Consider the following 15,029-nt stretch of genomic DNA (forward strand, 5'->3'; position numbering starts at 1 on the left):
TCATAGACTTGGTGGATAAAACAAGAGACATTTATTGCTCACAGTTCTGGAGGCTGGGAAGTCCAAGATCAAAGTGCTGGCAGATCTGGTGTCTGGGGAGGGCTGTCTTCCTGGTTCACAGACAATTGTCTTCTTCTTGTATTCTCACATGGTGGAAAGCAAAGAAAGACGAAGCAAGCTCTTGTGTCTTTTTAAAAAATTTCTTTCTATCTATCTATCTATCTATCTATCTATCTATCTATCTATCTTTTATTTTGACCTGCATGAAGAGAGATCATGTCTTTTTTTAAGGAAATAAATTCATTCATGTGGGTTCCACTCTTATGATCTAATCACCTCCCAAAGGCTCACCTCGAAATTCCACCATTTCATTAGTATTTCAACACATGAATTTTGGGAGGACACAAATGTTCAGTCCATAGTATCAGCTCAGTTACTTTACCTCCCTGGGCCTCATTTTCTCCATTTGTAAAACAGGGATGTTCCTATCACCTGGCGAAGTAACAAGAATTATTGAACAGTGTCATATGCTGAGCACAGGGCCTCGAACATAGTAGGTGCTCAAGAAACATTAATTTCTTCGCTTTCTTACTCTTCCTTACAGCAGTTTCCGCTGATTTTTTTTTTTTTTTTTTTTTTTTTTTGAGACAGAGTCTCGCTCTGTTGCCCAGGCTGGAGTGCAGTGGCGCGATCTCGGCTCAGTGCAAGCTCCGCCTCCTGGGTTCACGCCATTCACCTGCCTCAGCCTCCCGAGTAGCTGGGACTACAGGCACCCGCCACTACGCCCGGCTAATTTTTTGTATTTTAGGTAGAGATGGGGTTTCACCATGTTAGCTAGGATGGTCTTGATCTCCTGACCTCGTGATCTGTCCGCCTCAGCCTCCTAAAGTGCTGGGATTACAGGCGTGAGCCACCGCGCCCAGCCTCCCACTGATATTATAATGATCAGTATCTGTCTCACCCACTAGATGCTGAATTTTGCAGAGTCAATGGCTGAGATATCTTACCTTTTTATTTATTAGAGTATATTTTTCGTCACCCTGAAAAAAGACCCCATACCCATTAGCAATTGGTCCTCATCTTCCCTTCCCCTCAGTCTCTGGGCAACCATTAATCTACTTCCTGTCTCTATGGTTTTGCCTATTCTGGACGTTTACTATAAATGGGATTATGGTCTCTTGCATGTGGCTTCTTTCACTTAACATAACGTTTTCAAGGTTCATCCATGTTGAAGCCTGTATGAGTACTTCACTCCTTTTATGACCGAGTAACAGTTCATCGCATGGATAAACCACATTTGCCTAATCATTCATCAGTTGAGAGACATGTGGATTGTTTCCATTTTTTTGGCTATTACAAATAATTCTGCCAGGCTGGGCGCCATGGCTCACGCCTATATTCCTAGCACTTTGGGAGTCTGAGGCAGGTGGGTCACTTGAGCCCAGGAGTTTGAGACCAGCCTGGGAAACATGGTGAAACCCCATCTCCACAAAAGATACAAAAATTAGCCAGGCATGGTGGTGTGTGCCTGCAGTCCCAGCTACCTGGGAGGCTGAGGTAGGAGGATCACTTGAGTCCAGGGGATTGAGGCTACAGTGAACCATGATCATGCCACCATACTTCAGCCTGGGTGACAGAGTGAAACCCTGTCTCAAAACTAACAAATAAAAACCAAAACAAACAAACAACAAAACAAAAAATAATGCTGCCGGTTGGTTCCTTTTCATATTTTCTGTTTCTTGCCTATGTCATACCTTTTATTACAACACAGTTTTCATTACTTCATTGAATATTGTTGTAACAGCTGCTTTAAAGTTCTTGTCTAACATTTTCAATATCTGGGTTATCTCAGGATTGGTATGTGTCGATTGACCGTTTTCTTGAGAATAGGTTGCATTTTTCTGGCACTTTGTGAGTTGAGTGATTTCGGATTGTATCCTGGATGTTGTGATTGTTCTGTGTTGTACACTCTTGATTGTGTCATATTGCTTAATAGTGTTGATGTTTTTGTTTCAGCAGACAATTAACTTGTTAGACTCACACCTCAAACTTTGTGACACTTGTAATGGGCAGGGGCTCAGCTCTCAGTTTAGACTGCTTTTAATATGCCTTGCAAACTGTGTGTTGGGAGCCAGCCAGAGAGCTGGGCAGAGTTTACATGCTAAATTTGGGGTTCTCCTTCTCTGGCTACCTCTTTTCTTGGGTTTCTCCCCATTCTCTAATAACCGTGGTTGTCCAGGGCTGCTTCTCTTGCTTCCTCTGTCCAGACAACAGACTTTCTACTGGAACACGGTCACCTTGTGCCACCACCACAAAGGGGGCTGCCCTTAAGACAGAGCTGTGAAAATGTGAAACTCACCCCCTGGGGGTTGATTCCTCTCCCTAGGTTTGGACATTGCTCCAAAACCTGCCTGCTTTTGTCAACTCTCCAAAGCCCTCCAGGCATTGTTTTTATTATTTTGTATAGCGTTTGTGTTGTCTGCAGGAGGTTTTTAGGACTTTTATTGCTTCATACCAGAAGTGGAGCAAAAGGTTCATGAATCAATACTTGCTCTATTTCATATCTACATATAGTATTAATATAATTCTCATATTTTCTGCTATATTTCACAACATTTCATTTGAACAATGCTCATCTCAGTCCCTGCTAAATTGATTTTATGACACATTAGTGGGTCACAACCCACTGTTTGACCCGTGGTGCTCTGATGCTTGACAGACAAGGAGCAGGTGCTGTGACTGTAAGAGCCCCTTGAATGAATAAAATACAAGAATTTCTCCCTTCCCTGTCCATGGCTTAGAAGGCTTTGCATCTTGAACATCTGGATGCAAGTGGTCACAGGCCATCCCCACAGATAGGTTCCTACAGATGGGGTGTGTGACCATGTTCTCTCCTCCTCCACACCCCTCTGGGGCTTACAGCTACCAAAGCCCAAAATCCTTCAGGGCTCAGGCCTCAGGGCTAAACGGTGATTCACAGACTTTCCCACTTCCCCACACACCCTGCGCATGCCAACTTTTTGTTTCGGTAAATAAAGACATTCAAAAGTAATGACCATCTACTCTGGCCCTCATTTCATAAAAGCAAGGCTACTTTATCACCAATGTCAGATGAACAATCTCAGAATAAGACTAAGTTCTAAAATTAAAATACATTTTATTTCATGACAAACTCCCTCTACATTTTCCTCACTATTCTGTAGACAGGCACTGGGGAGCCTCCCACACAGCTAGGGCCACTGGAGCACAGGCTGCAAAGACCCCAGGAGGTCCCAGAATCTACCTGCCTCAGGCCCAGAGAGGGGTGGACGTTGCCCAGGACCATGCTGCTGGAACAGGAAAAAGGTTTTCCAGTTTTACCCCAGGCAATTCTCCATCAAAATGCCATCTGACTACAAAGAGGCAGGCACTTGCTTCCGGATCCCCTCTCTGCTCTGCAGAACTCCCAGGCCACGGAGCTCATTTCACTAACTGCAGCCGTCCCCCTGGGGCGCCCCGTCTGCCCTACTTGCCATCACCCAGATGCGCAGGATCTTGTGGCAGAAAGCAGGAGCCTGGATGGGAAGAGGAGCAGCCAGGCCGAGGTGGGCGCCGCTCCCCCTCCCCGGCCCTGCCCAGGTCTCAGAGAGCTGGGACCTGAGACTCATTAGTGCCTGCATAATGGATGCCTCCTTCTCTCTTCTTGGAAATCCCCAGCCCATCTTGCTTAATGGCCACGAGGGAAGTGGGATACCGGCGCTCTGCTCGTAAAGCCGGCCTCTGCCCCCCGCCCCCCATCTTCCCTTGGAGGAGGGGCGGCTGGGCAGCTTACACAGGGGAGGCCTGGCCTCTTGTCTTCTGCTTCACGACGGCTGGGTGAGCATCTTCCCCGACTCCCTCCTTCAGTCTGTCCTTCTGAGGGGCTGGGGTACTGGGCCAAGGGCGGGGGACCTCTGAACCACACTTGGGGGTGGGCAGAAAGAGCCTGGGCCAGGAGAAGAGCCCTTGGCAGGACTCCAGGGGAGACAGGGAGGGAGGGAGGGTGACAGAGAGCTCCAAGCAAAGAGCAGAGGGGTTGGAGATGAGAAGCAGGATTCTAGGCATGGGGGGACTTTCCCGGGCTCTAGAATGACTCTGGTCACAGTGACAGCGTGGTCTTGTGACCTCCACCCTAACCCGCATCCACGCTCCTCACCACATTGTTCTTAGGCAGCTCTGGGGCCTGGCAGGGCCCAGAGTCACCTGGTTTGGCCATGGCGATTGTTAAAAGATGCAAATGCTTCTGTAATGCCCAGTATTTTTGTAATGTTGCCCTATCCTCTATGCCTCCCGAGTGTACCCTTTTTCCTTCCCTCACCCTCCTCCTCTGGGACTCCTCAGACCTCCCCATATCCACCCACTCAAGGGTTCATGCTTGGCACGCGAGCAGCCCTCCAAGCCCCTGCTCTAGCCCTGGCCACATAGGATGCTGCATAATTTCAATAGCTCCACTGGGATAGTCTGGGTGCTCAGCAGCATGGCTGAGTGAGTGACGTTTGCACCCTTGGGCGGATGCCCTGCCTGCTGGTGAGGGCCATGCTTGTAGTGCCCTGCAGTTCTAGGGGTAAAGGGCCATCTTCCCATGTCTGTGTGAAGCCTTGAGTAGGGGAGAAGCTGAAGGAAGGAAGGGCAGAAGGAGGGGGTGGCTTGCCAGCATCCTCTTGAATGAGAATGAAAGTTGAGAGTGGAAATTTTAATTGCAAAACCCACTGACAGCTTGACTTTAAGGGAAAAGATGAGCTAAATTTAACCTAGCCAGTTAAAGAGCCAAAAATGCAATTTACTAATTAGCTTAAAATGGAAAGTAGTCCAGTGATCAGAAAAAAAGCTTTTCTGTTTTAAAAAAAATACAAAATAGAGTTGATTCCTCTTTTCATACTGACATGCATTTGAATACTGTTATGTAATTAGGAATGCGGTTTGCTGGCGCACTGCCCAGGACACAGAGGCAGAGCATCACAGCATCACAGCCTTCTTGAAAAGTTACAGGAGCCTTGAAATAGGCATGAGGCTATGTCTTCAAGTCAAATCTGTTTCCTAATTACAGAGCATCCAGGAGGGATCCGATCTCTATTCTCAGGGAGTGCAGAGCTCAGTGGGTGAACTAGGCAAGGCCACAGAGGACTGTCACAGACCTGGACAGGTACTAGGCACGGAGGCGTTCAGAGGAGGGAGAAAGGGCATATGACAGGGAGGGAAGAGCCGGCTCCCAGAACAGTGGCATTTGAGATGAACTTGAGACGTGGTGGCTGGGGAAATGTGGAGCAGTGGGAAGGGACAGTCAAGATGTGAGATGGAAAGAGTGAGGCAGACCCAGAGTACAGCAAGTGCTTCACTTCACAGGCAAGTAGGCTGAGGCATGGATGGACGTGACAGATCCCACGCCAGCAAGATTGATCTGGCACCATGATGGCAGGCCCATGGGCTGGGTTTACTCTTCATGCCGGGCAGCAGGGAGCCCAGGGGCTTTTGATCTGGAGAGTGATTGCGTTGGAGTTGCGTTTTAGTGAGTGGCCCAGCCGCCATGTGGAAGCTACGTTTTCATGACTGTGGTATGTATTTTACTTCACATGATTTTTGCACCAATTTGAAAGGCGTGCCTAAGATATGCATATAACTTATTAGCCTCTCCGCTCCTTTGTGTAATGGCAGTATTGGGATAGCAATTCAGGTCATTTCAAGGACCTTGAATAAAACATTTTGTAGATTCATCCAGGACCCATTATAAGAACATTAATAGTTTTGACACAAAAATAATATTTGAGAGGATTTTCACAGCACAATTTCATGATACAGTTTATGTCTATATTCTTCCAGCTAAAACATGATTTTTCAAAACTATGGCTGTCTTTTAAGAATATTTTCCTGCTGCTTTCAAATGGTGCAATAAAATGTCCTACAAGCAAAAATGAAATCTTAGCAGGTAACACAGCCATTCCTAGATTAAATATATAGAAGAGATTCTCCTCAGAGCCCTTACAGATGAAGCTGAAAGGAAGCAATTATGTTTGTTATAAATGGAGGAAATATAAAAACCTGTGAAATTGACCAGGTGCGGTGGCTCATGCCTGTAATCCCAGCACTTTGGGAGGCCAAATCAGGTGGATCACCTGAGGGGTCGGGAGCTCGAGACCAGCCTGGCCAATATGGTGAAACCCCGTCTCAACTAAAAATACAAACAATTAGCAGGGTGTGGTGGTGAGCACCAGTAATCCCAGCTACTTGGGAGACTGAGGTGGGAGAATCGCTTGAACCTGGGAGGTAGAGGTTGCAGTGAGCTGAGATCGCACCACTGCACTCTAGCCTGGGTGACAGAGCGAGACTCCATCTCAAAAAAAAAAAAAAAACACCTGTGAAATTAATTAGTGCAGAATCCCTATGATGTACAGCCGAACATTTTACTATCAGGTTTATTGGATATAACTAGCTTTTACTACAGGACGTCAGTAAAAGTGCACAAAATAATGTAATTAAGGGGCACAGCTCAGTATATGCTACATAAGTGAATTCTAATTTGTCATCACGAGTAATATTGGCCGTAAGTGAATTCCCCTCTTCTCAAATGGTGATATGTTTCCTGAAAGTTTGTTCTTCAGCTACCTTTCCTACAGCCACGTCGATTTCTCAACAGAGTGGCCAGTATAAGAAGACATAGATTACATATTCATATATTGTGCAGGATTTTTTTCCTGATGGATTTATCATGGGAACACTTTAAATCATGAGCTTCAACCACTGTTGTCCCAAGACCTCAACTGATTTCAAATGTAGAATTGAGAGTTCTTCAGAAAATCAGCTACCACGCAAAATAAAGTAAAAGGCACATACAGCTTTAACCTCCTTGAAGTTTTTCTTATTAAAAGGAAAGGTCCTCTCTGAGCAGGAATTGAGATTTCGTCTTCAGCTGTCCCAGCAGCCAACCCACAGAAGAAGACTCACAGCAAATGTTGGTAGACTGAGTGAATGAATGAACAAACTGAGAACAAATAAATAAATGGGAGCTCAAGAAGAAAGATTAAAATGTACATGATTTTAAGCTTAATTTAAATTTATCAGTTACAGACTGCACGTACTTAAAAAAAAATCAAACAGTTCTACAAGGCTTAAGACAAAGAAGTTGCAGTTCCCTCCCCTCATTTCCCACGCCATCCCTAGCGTTCTTCCTACCTCCTGGAAGCAGTTACCGCTTCCAAATATGTTACCCTTGCCTTTTGGTATGTCTTTACCTTTCTTTCTTTTTTTGTTTCTTTTTGTTTGTTTGTTTGAGAGGAGTCTTGTGCTGTCGCCCAGGCTGCAGTGCAGTGGCACGATCCTGGCTCACTGCAACCTCTGCATCCCAGGTTCAAGTGATTCTCCTGCCTCAGCCTAGCCAGTAGCTGGGATTACAGCTGGCTGCCACCACGCCCAGCTGATTTTTGTATTTTTGGTAGAGACGGGGTTTCACCATGTTGGCCAGGCTTGTCTCAAACTCCTGACCTCAAGCAATCCGCCCGCCTCAGCCTCCAAAAGTGCTGGGATTAGAAGCGTGAGCCACCACGCCCGCTGCCTTTACCTTTCTTGAAATAACATGCATATACTGCTACTTCCTGACTGTCCAAGTCCAAGCATTTTTGTGGGGCAGTTTGTTTTGTTTTGTTTTGTTTTGTTTTGAAACAGGTTCATGCTCTGTTGCCCAGGTTAGGCTTACTGCAGTCTCAACCTCCTGTGGCTCAAGTGATCCTCTCCCTTCAGCCTCCTGAGCAGCTGAGACTACAGGCACACACCACCATGCCTGGCTAATTTTTGCCATTTTATTTTATTTTATAGAGACAGGGTCTCACTATGTTGCCAAGGCTGGTCTCGAACTCCTGGACTCAACTGCCTCAGCTTCGTGAAGTGTTGGGATTACAGGCATGAGTCACCAATTTGCAAGGCACCAATTTGAAAAGGTCTGGGCCAGGCATTTTTTAATCTGTTAATGTCCTGCCAGGAAGATGAAGATTTAGTTCTCACTCACATCGCTTACTCCATACTCACATGTGGATACATACCCTTCCTCTTCCTAATATAGTCATGTCAGAATTTTAAAATTTGGCCAGTGTGTGTTTATATTACTATGACTATCAAACACTACTCAAAGTTAAGCCATATTGTATGATTGAATTTCCTTTCTTAGACAATTTTTTGTTTTTCCTGTAGTAAATTACTGTCTTCTATTTTCCATGTATCATTCACTAAGTCATCCCCAACTATTCTGCCTTATATGTAAATCTTTTTCTGACAGCTTCTAATTTCAGCTTCTTGGTGGCATTTCTCCAGAGCCTCTGTTATCCCACTGTAGTCTGGACTGGTTGCCTGTTAGCATGATTGTTACTGTCCATCCACTTCCTGCGGATTCCTTTTATTTCTCTCCTGTGTTGATTCCTTGTTTTCTGAATCCCATGTAATCTTTCTTGGCAACTCCCTCGTTTTGGTGAAGCACATCCTGCAGTAGCTTCCTGAGAAAGGAGGCACAGAAGAGCTAAGTTTTTGAGATCTTGTGTGACTAGAAATGTCTTTATTCCACTTGCACACATGATTTGATGGTGTGTCTGGGTCTTTAATTACAGGTTAAAATAATTTTTTCCCTCAAAAATGTATTCTTTGCATTTATCTGTTGTTTTCTAGCTCCTATCATTACTGTTTAGAAATCCAATGCCATTCTAATTCTTAATTCTTTGTCTGAGACTGTTGTTTCTCTCTAGAAGCTTTTTGAATGTTTTCCTATCCCCAGTGTTCTAAAACATCTGGTGCATATAACATCTGATGGACGTAACATTTGGTGGGTATAAATAACATTTGGTGGTGGTGTTTTGTTTTGTTTTTCCTCCGATGTGCTGGGCACTCAGTAGGCTCTTTCAATCTAGAAATTCATGTGTCATGTTTCTTTGTTTTGGAAACTTTTCTTGAATTATTTCTTTGATGATTTCCCTTCCTCTATTTTCTTCATTTTCTCTTCCTGAAACTTGTTATTCAGATGCTGAACTTCCCAATATGATATCCCATTTTTTTCCTCCTATATTCTGTGTAGCTTTGTCTTTTTTGTTCTATTTTTCTGGGAGATTTCTTCAAATCTATCAGTAGACATTGCTGTGGGGATTGTATTTCTATGGCCATATTTTTAATTTTCAAAGATGTTTTATCATCTAATTTTATAAATAGCATTCTTATTTTGTGGATGCAATAACTTTGACCTATGAGGATATAAATAATAGTTTTATTTCCTTCTGCTCTCTGTGTTGTTTCCTCATATCCCCTCACTCTACCTTTTTTTGTTACTTTTATATGTTCTCAAATGTTCAGATTCTTGGCTCTCCATTCAAGTCTTAGAGGGGGGACATTCAAACAGTACCTGCAAGTCCTGAGACTACAGATGACACTTGTCAACAGGCGAACTTCACTTTATTTCCCAACCTGCCCAACCTCTAGGTCTTTCCACAAGACTTTGTCATATTCCCTAAAAAAGGTCCTTCCACACTTTTGCCTGGACAGCAGACCCCTGGCTGCCAATGTTCTGAGAGCTGAGGGTAGGAAGGGGCTGGGGTGAGGTCTGATCATTCAGCATCAGGCTATCATTTATTTGCCATCTTCAGGATGCTTCCCCTCCCCTCTGGTATGCCTTTGTGTAGAGAACCCCTTGGTTCACCTATTTAACAGATTGAAACTCCAATCTTCGCAGCGAGAGGAAGGAGACGGGGGAGGAATCTATCTGCTTCTGTCTTAGTCACCTTGGGCTGCCATAGCAAAATACCATATACTGGGTGACTCAAACAACAGAAATTTATTCCTCACTATTCTGGAGGCTTGAAGTCTAGTCAGAGTGCCAGCATGGTTGGTTCCTGGTGAGGGCTCTCTTCCTGGCTTGCAGACTGCCACCTTCTTGCTGTGTCCTCACATGGCAGAGAGAAAGTAAGAGATATATCTCTCTCTCTCCCTTTTTATAAGGTCACTAATCCTAACAGATCAGGGCCTCACCCTTAAGACCTCATTTAACCTTAATTACTTCCTAAAGGACCCATCTCTAAATACAGTCACATTGGGGGTTGGGTTTTCAGTGTATGAGTTTGGAAGGGAGCACAGTTCAGTCCACAGCAGTTTCTTAAGCAGACCCTCTTTTGCCCCCACTGTGACAGGTACCTGGTCCTGCCCATTCCTAAGCCTTTGGGGGTTCTCTGTGGGGAAGTAGGTTGCTGGTTGGCTGCCCACCCTTGCTAGCTTTGAGTTCAGCTTGTCTGGGGCAGATGAGACTGTACCTCCCCTTTTCCTATTTTCCAGTTTGAAGTTGTATGGAGGTTGTTTTTCTTCCATCCTCTCTGTCCTCAGGAGTTTTAGCAGAACATGGAGGCAAACTCAATACTTTCCCTGGAAAGGTGCTGATAGAGCTTCCTGCCAACAAGGATGTTTATGTTGCCAACAAGTGCCATCATAAGCATCACTTGCCGCATCATGATGAGTGGGTCAGTGATGGACTGCACGTATGATGATGGTCCCATAAGGTTATGACACTGTATTTTTAATATACCTTTTCTCTGTTTAGAGATGTTTACGTTCACAAATACTTACCATTGTATAATAGTTGCCTACGATATTCAGTACAGTAGCCTGTCATGCAGGTTTGCAGCCTAGGAGCAATGGGCTGTACCATGTAGCCTAAGTGTGTAGTGGGCTGTACCATCTGGGCTTATGTAAGTGCACTCTACGATGCTCGCACAATGATGAAATTGCCTAACAGCATAGTTCTTAGAACGTATCCCATCGTTAAGCAACACCTGTGTTTGTTGAATCAATGGTTGAAGCCTCACGTTTCCTATGGCATTTCATCCACCTCATCCTTTAACCTGACTCTCCCGGGTGATGAAGCATCTCTCCTTCTTTCCAAGGACACGCGCCCCCGCCCCCAGAATACTGGTTGGGTCCAGCTCAGTCCTCTGGACCCCTGTTCCACTGGCCGCCTCCCTTCTCCTTGACTCGTCCCCAGCTTCTAATTCTTTCCTCTAATTCTTTCCTCCTCCCATCAAGCGTGCTTGGCTCTTCCCCTCCTGACACCGCCCCCTCAGGTGGGTTTCCCAGTGCCTTTCTCCTCCCCCACCACCTGTTTCCTGGCCAGCTCTAGCCCTAAGGCCCTGCCCTTGCTCATGGGGTGTGCCTCCCATGCTGTATGGCATCCTCACTGCCAAGGCCATGCCCTCCCCCTGCACTCACTTCCTGATTCCCACACCGCCCACCACTCCTGCCCTCTAGACCCCAGATCCTCTCTTGGCTTCTTCTGCATCCGCAGTGTGGGCTGGCGGCCAGTTCCCCACCCCACAGCTGGGAGGATGGCTGCCAGCCCAACCCAGGCTCACACCACCTCACCTGGAATAGGTCCCACTAGTTTGTCTTCATGCTTCGTGTCCCCTGGCCCAGGTATGTGCACTTCCCATCAGTCTTCCTGAAGCACAGTCCTAATTCTGTGGCTTCCAAGGGGCTCCCATTGCCCATAGACTAAGCCCAGCCTGTTAGTATGGGGTCCCAGGTTCACTGCAATGGGGCCAGATGCCTTCAGTCTGAGCTCCCTGTCCCCTCTTTGACATTAACAGAGCTGGGTGTCTCATCAGTTTCCAGACATACTGAGTATGCATTTCTAGCCTCTTTCCCGCCTCCTCTCCATACCTCTCATCTCCCAGACTCCTTGAGGCTGGAGGTATGCTCCCCCACTTTTGACTTCTGGACTCCTCAGTCCGCCGCAGACCCTGGGGTTTCAGTAATCCCCATGTGTCTGTCGGTCCCAAACCCAAGCAACAAATACTTTCCAAATATGCCTTGCAGGGCAAGCACGGCTAAACCCGGGTCTGCACCTACAGCAGGAGGCCCGCAGCCCCACCCTATCGTAGGGCACTGTTATCCTACCTGTCCCCAGCCAGGGTGTCAGCTTGCATGCTTGGGTAGAATCTGCCCTTTCCCCCCTCCTTCCTTCCCCAACCCCTCCACCCCCACCAGCTCTCTCTTATTCCATCTTCCATTGAAGAGGTGGCTGCTCAAAGTAGAAAAGTGAGGGTTTGGGCCTGACAGGACTGGGTTTAAATCCCAGCTCTACCATTTACCAACGTTGTGACCTCGGGCCAGGCCCCTGAGCCTCTAGTCCTAGGGAGTTTCCTTACATGCAAGGTGCAGGCAGTACCAGCTAGGCTTGCAGCAGGGACTGGAGCCAGCGCCTGATGGTGACTGGGGGCCTGTGTGAGTGTGACCTGTGGCGTGTTTGCTCCCCTCTGGGCTGTGAGACCCTCGGGTGTGGGGTGGTGCATTGTTCCCCATTGTGTCTCCTGTTCCTGGCACAACAGGGCACTCAGTGTGGTGAAATGTGTGAGCCCAGGGTCAGTTCTCAGCAACTGTCTGTGATGAAGAACCGGTGACCAAGCCTGTGAGGGAGGTAGGGGAGCAACTTCTTATTGAGTTGACTTCCAGAAGGATGCTGGGGACCTTTGCCCTACTCTCTGGTATAGCTGGAGTCCTGGGACCATGGCAAAAATATGAGCAAGAGTTACCGGACCCCCCACTAATTAGGAAGAAGTACAGCATCTCTAGAACACCAGGATGGAAAAGCCTGTGAAGGAGATGATGGGAGGGGAGTAGGCAAGCCTCAGTAGTGAGACTTTTCCTGGACTTTCCTGATAAAAATCCAGGTTTCTGGCCATTTCTCTTTATTTCTTGTAACTTCGATATTGTAAGGCAGCTTATGATAGCATTTGAAGCATAACCTGTATCAATCTAGATAATCTTCTTTCAATGCACACTATGGAAAGACTCTAAATTGTTTATATATATATATTTTTTATTATACTTTAAGTTCTAGGGTACATGTGCACAACGTGAAGGTTTATTACATATGTATACATGTGCCATGTTGGTGTGCTGCATTCATTAACTCATCATTTACATTAGGTATAGCTCCTAATGCTATCCCTCCCCCCTCCCCCCACCCACAACAGGCCCTGGTGTGTGATGTTCCCCTTCCTGTGTCCAAGCGTTCTCATTGTTCAATTCCCACCTATGAGAGAGAACATGCGGTGTCTGGTTTTTTGTCCTTGCAATAGTTTGCTGAGAATGATGGTTTCCAGCTTCATCCATGTCCCTACAAAGGACATGAACTCATCATTTTTTATGGCTGCATAGTATTCCATGGTGTATATGTGCCACATTTTCTTAATCCAGTCTATCATTGATGGACATTTGGGTTGGTTCTTTCTTTATTAACTAGGATGGCCATACAATTTATCATCCAAACTAGAATACTTTCCAGAGTTAAAGGGGTACTTTTTTTTTTTTTTTTTTTTTGAGACAGAGTCTTGCTCTGTCACCCAGGCTGGAGTGCAGTGGTGTGATCTCAGCTCACTGCAACCTCCACCTCCTGGGTTCAAGCAATTCTCCTGCCTCAGCCTCCTGAGTAGCTGGGACAACAGGTGTGGGCCTCCCTGCCTGGCTAATTTTTGTATTTTTAGTAAAGAAGGGGTTTCACCACATTGGCCAGGATGGTCTCGATCTCCTGACCTCGTGATCTGCCCTCCTCGGCCTCCCAAAGTGCTGGGATTATAGGCGTGAGCCACCACGTCTGGCCCCAAAGGGGTACTATTAATGAGCACCCAGGACAAAGGCCTAAACCTGGCTGTCCCAGGCCTTCTGGGATGAGTGGTTGCCCTAATATTAGCTTATTTGCTCTGTGGTTAGTCTGTGGCATGCCAGGAATGGCCATAAAACCTTACAGGCAACGCGATGGAGTGAATGAACAAAATACCCTGGAAATCCTGTTGATTGGTGGAGATGCTACGGTTGGAAATTCATTTGCAAGCTACTGCAGTGCCCGCACTATTGCATGAATTAGAGACAATCACAACATCAAGTTTCCTAAATGTAAGGACTTTTTCTTGTCTTCTTTTTTTTTTTTGAGACAGGATCTTGCTCTGTCGCCCAGGCTGGAGTGCAGTGGCACGATCACGGCTCACTGTAGCCTTGACCACCCAGGCTCAAGCAATCTTCCCACCTTTCAGTCCCCTGAGTAGCTGGGACCACAGGCACATGCTACCACGCTTGGCTAATTTTTGTGTTTTGTATAGAAACAAGGTTTCACCATGTTGCCCAGGCTGGTCTCAAACTCCTGGACTCAAGGGATCTGTCCACCTTGGCCTCCTCAAGTGCTGGGATAACAGGTGTAAGCCACTGTGCCTGGCCTGCAAGGACATTTTAAAAAGAATTAGCCAAGCAAATATTGCTTTTAATTTCCCACTTCAGATACTTCAAAATATGTAAATTCTTTTGATGGAGTCCAATCATTAGGAATACTTTTGGGTAAATAGCCTACTGGGTTTCTTAGATAATAGAGTTGTCATATCCATTTGGACTATCAACAGATTATCTGTGGAAGGGTCTGAAGTTCATGATTCTGCAGTGTTGACATTGTGTAATAGGATAATGAAGCTGGAGAGGCCCTTGATAAGGCCGTCTTTATCACACAGTGTTGTTTCTCGGCCAGTGCCTCTCCCCCATTCCAGCCCATCCAGGCCGGATGACACACGGGAAAACAAGGAGCTGGCTTCACCAGGCTGACAATGTCTCACCTTCATAAGATAAGCTGTAGAACTGCATCCCTGTGTGAGGCTCCCAGCCAGGGGCATGGCCAAGGAGCTCACAGACTGAGTGGAAAGACATTTCCAACAGCAGGAATCTCACAACCAAAGCCCCAGGGGCAGACTATTGTGGGGTGTTTGGGAAATGAAAAAGCAGAGGGATTGACAGGGGCCAAAGAACTGGAAGAACTAGAGAATCCATGAAGGACCCTGAAAGGCAGTCTGCATGGTTAGGACTTCGCTCTGTAGGCTTCTTTTTTTTTTTTTCTTTTTCTTTTCTTTTTTTTCAAATGGAGTTTCACTCTTGTTGCCCCGGCTGGAGTGCAATGGTATGATCTCGGCTCACTGCAACCTCCACCTCCCAGGTTCAAGCAATTCTCCTGCCTCAGTCCC

General features: G+C 46.3%; 1 protein-coding gene across 3 annotated transcripts in view; it reads left to right on the top strand.

Annotated features, from left to right (window-relative positions):
- Nucleotides 1-15,029, top strand: part of EML1 (EMAP like 1) — a 203,668-nt gene that overhangs the window by 32,486 nt on the left and 156,153 nt on the right. The window contains exon 1 of one of the 3 annotated variants that reach the window (XM_003832851.5): nucleotides 3,511-3,855. The exons of the other annotated variants lie outside the window; for them this stretch is intronic. The gene's annotated coding sequence lies outside the window, so the exon portion shown is untranslated. Of the gene's footprint in view, nucleotides 1-3,510; nucleotides 3,856-15,029 lie in introns of those variants that run through there. 3 annotated transcript variants of the gene reach the window in all.

Source organism: Pan paniscus, chromosome 15 (assembly GCF_029289425.2).
Source record: "Pan paniscus chromosome 15, NHGRI_mPanPan1-v2.0_pri, whole genome shotgun sequence".
NCBI lineage: Eukaryota > Metazoa > Chordata > Mammalia > Primates > Hominidae > Pan > Pan paniscus.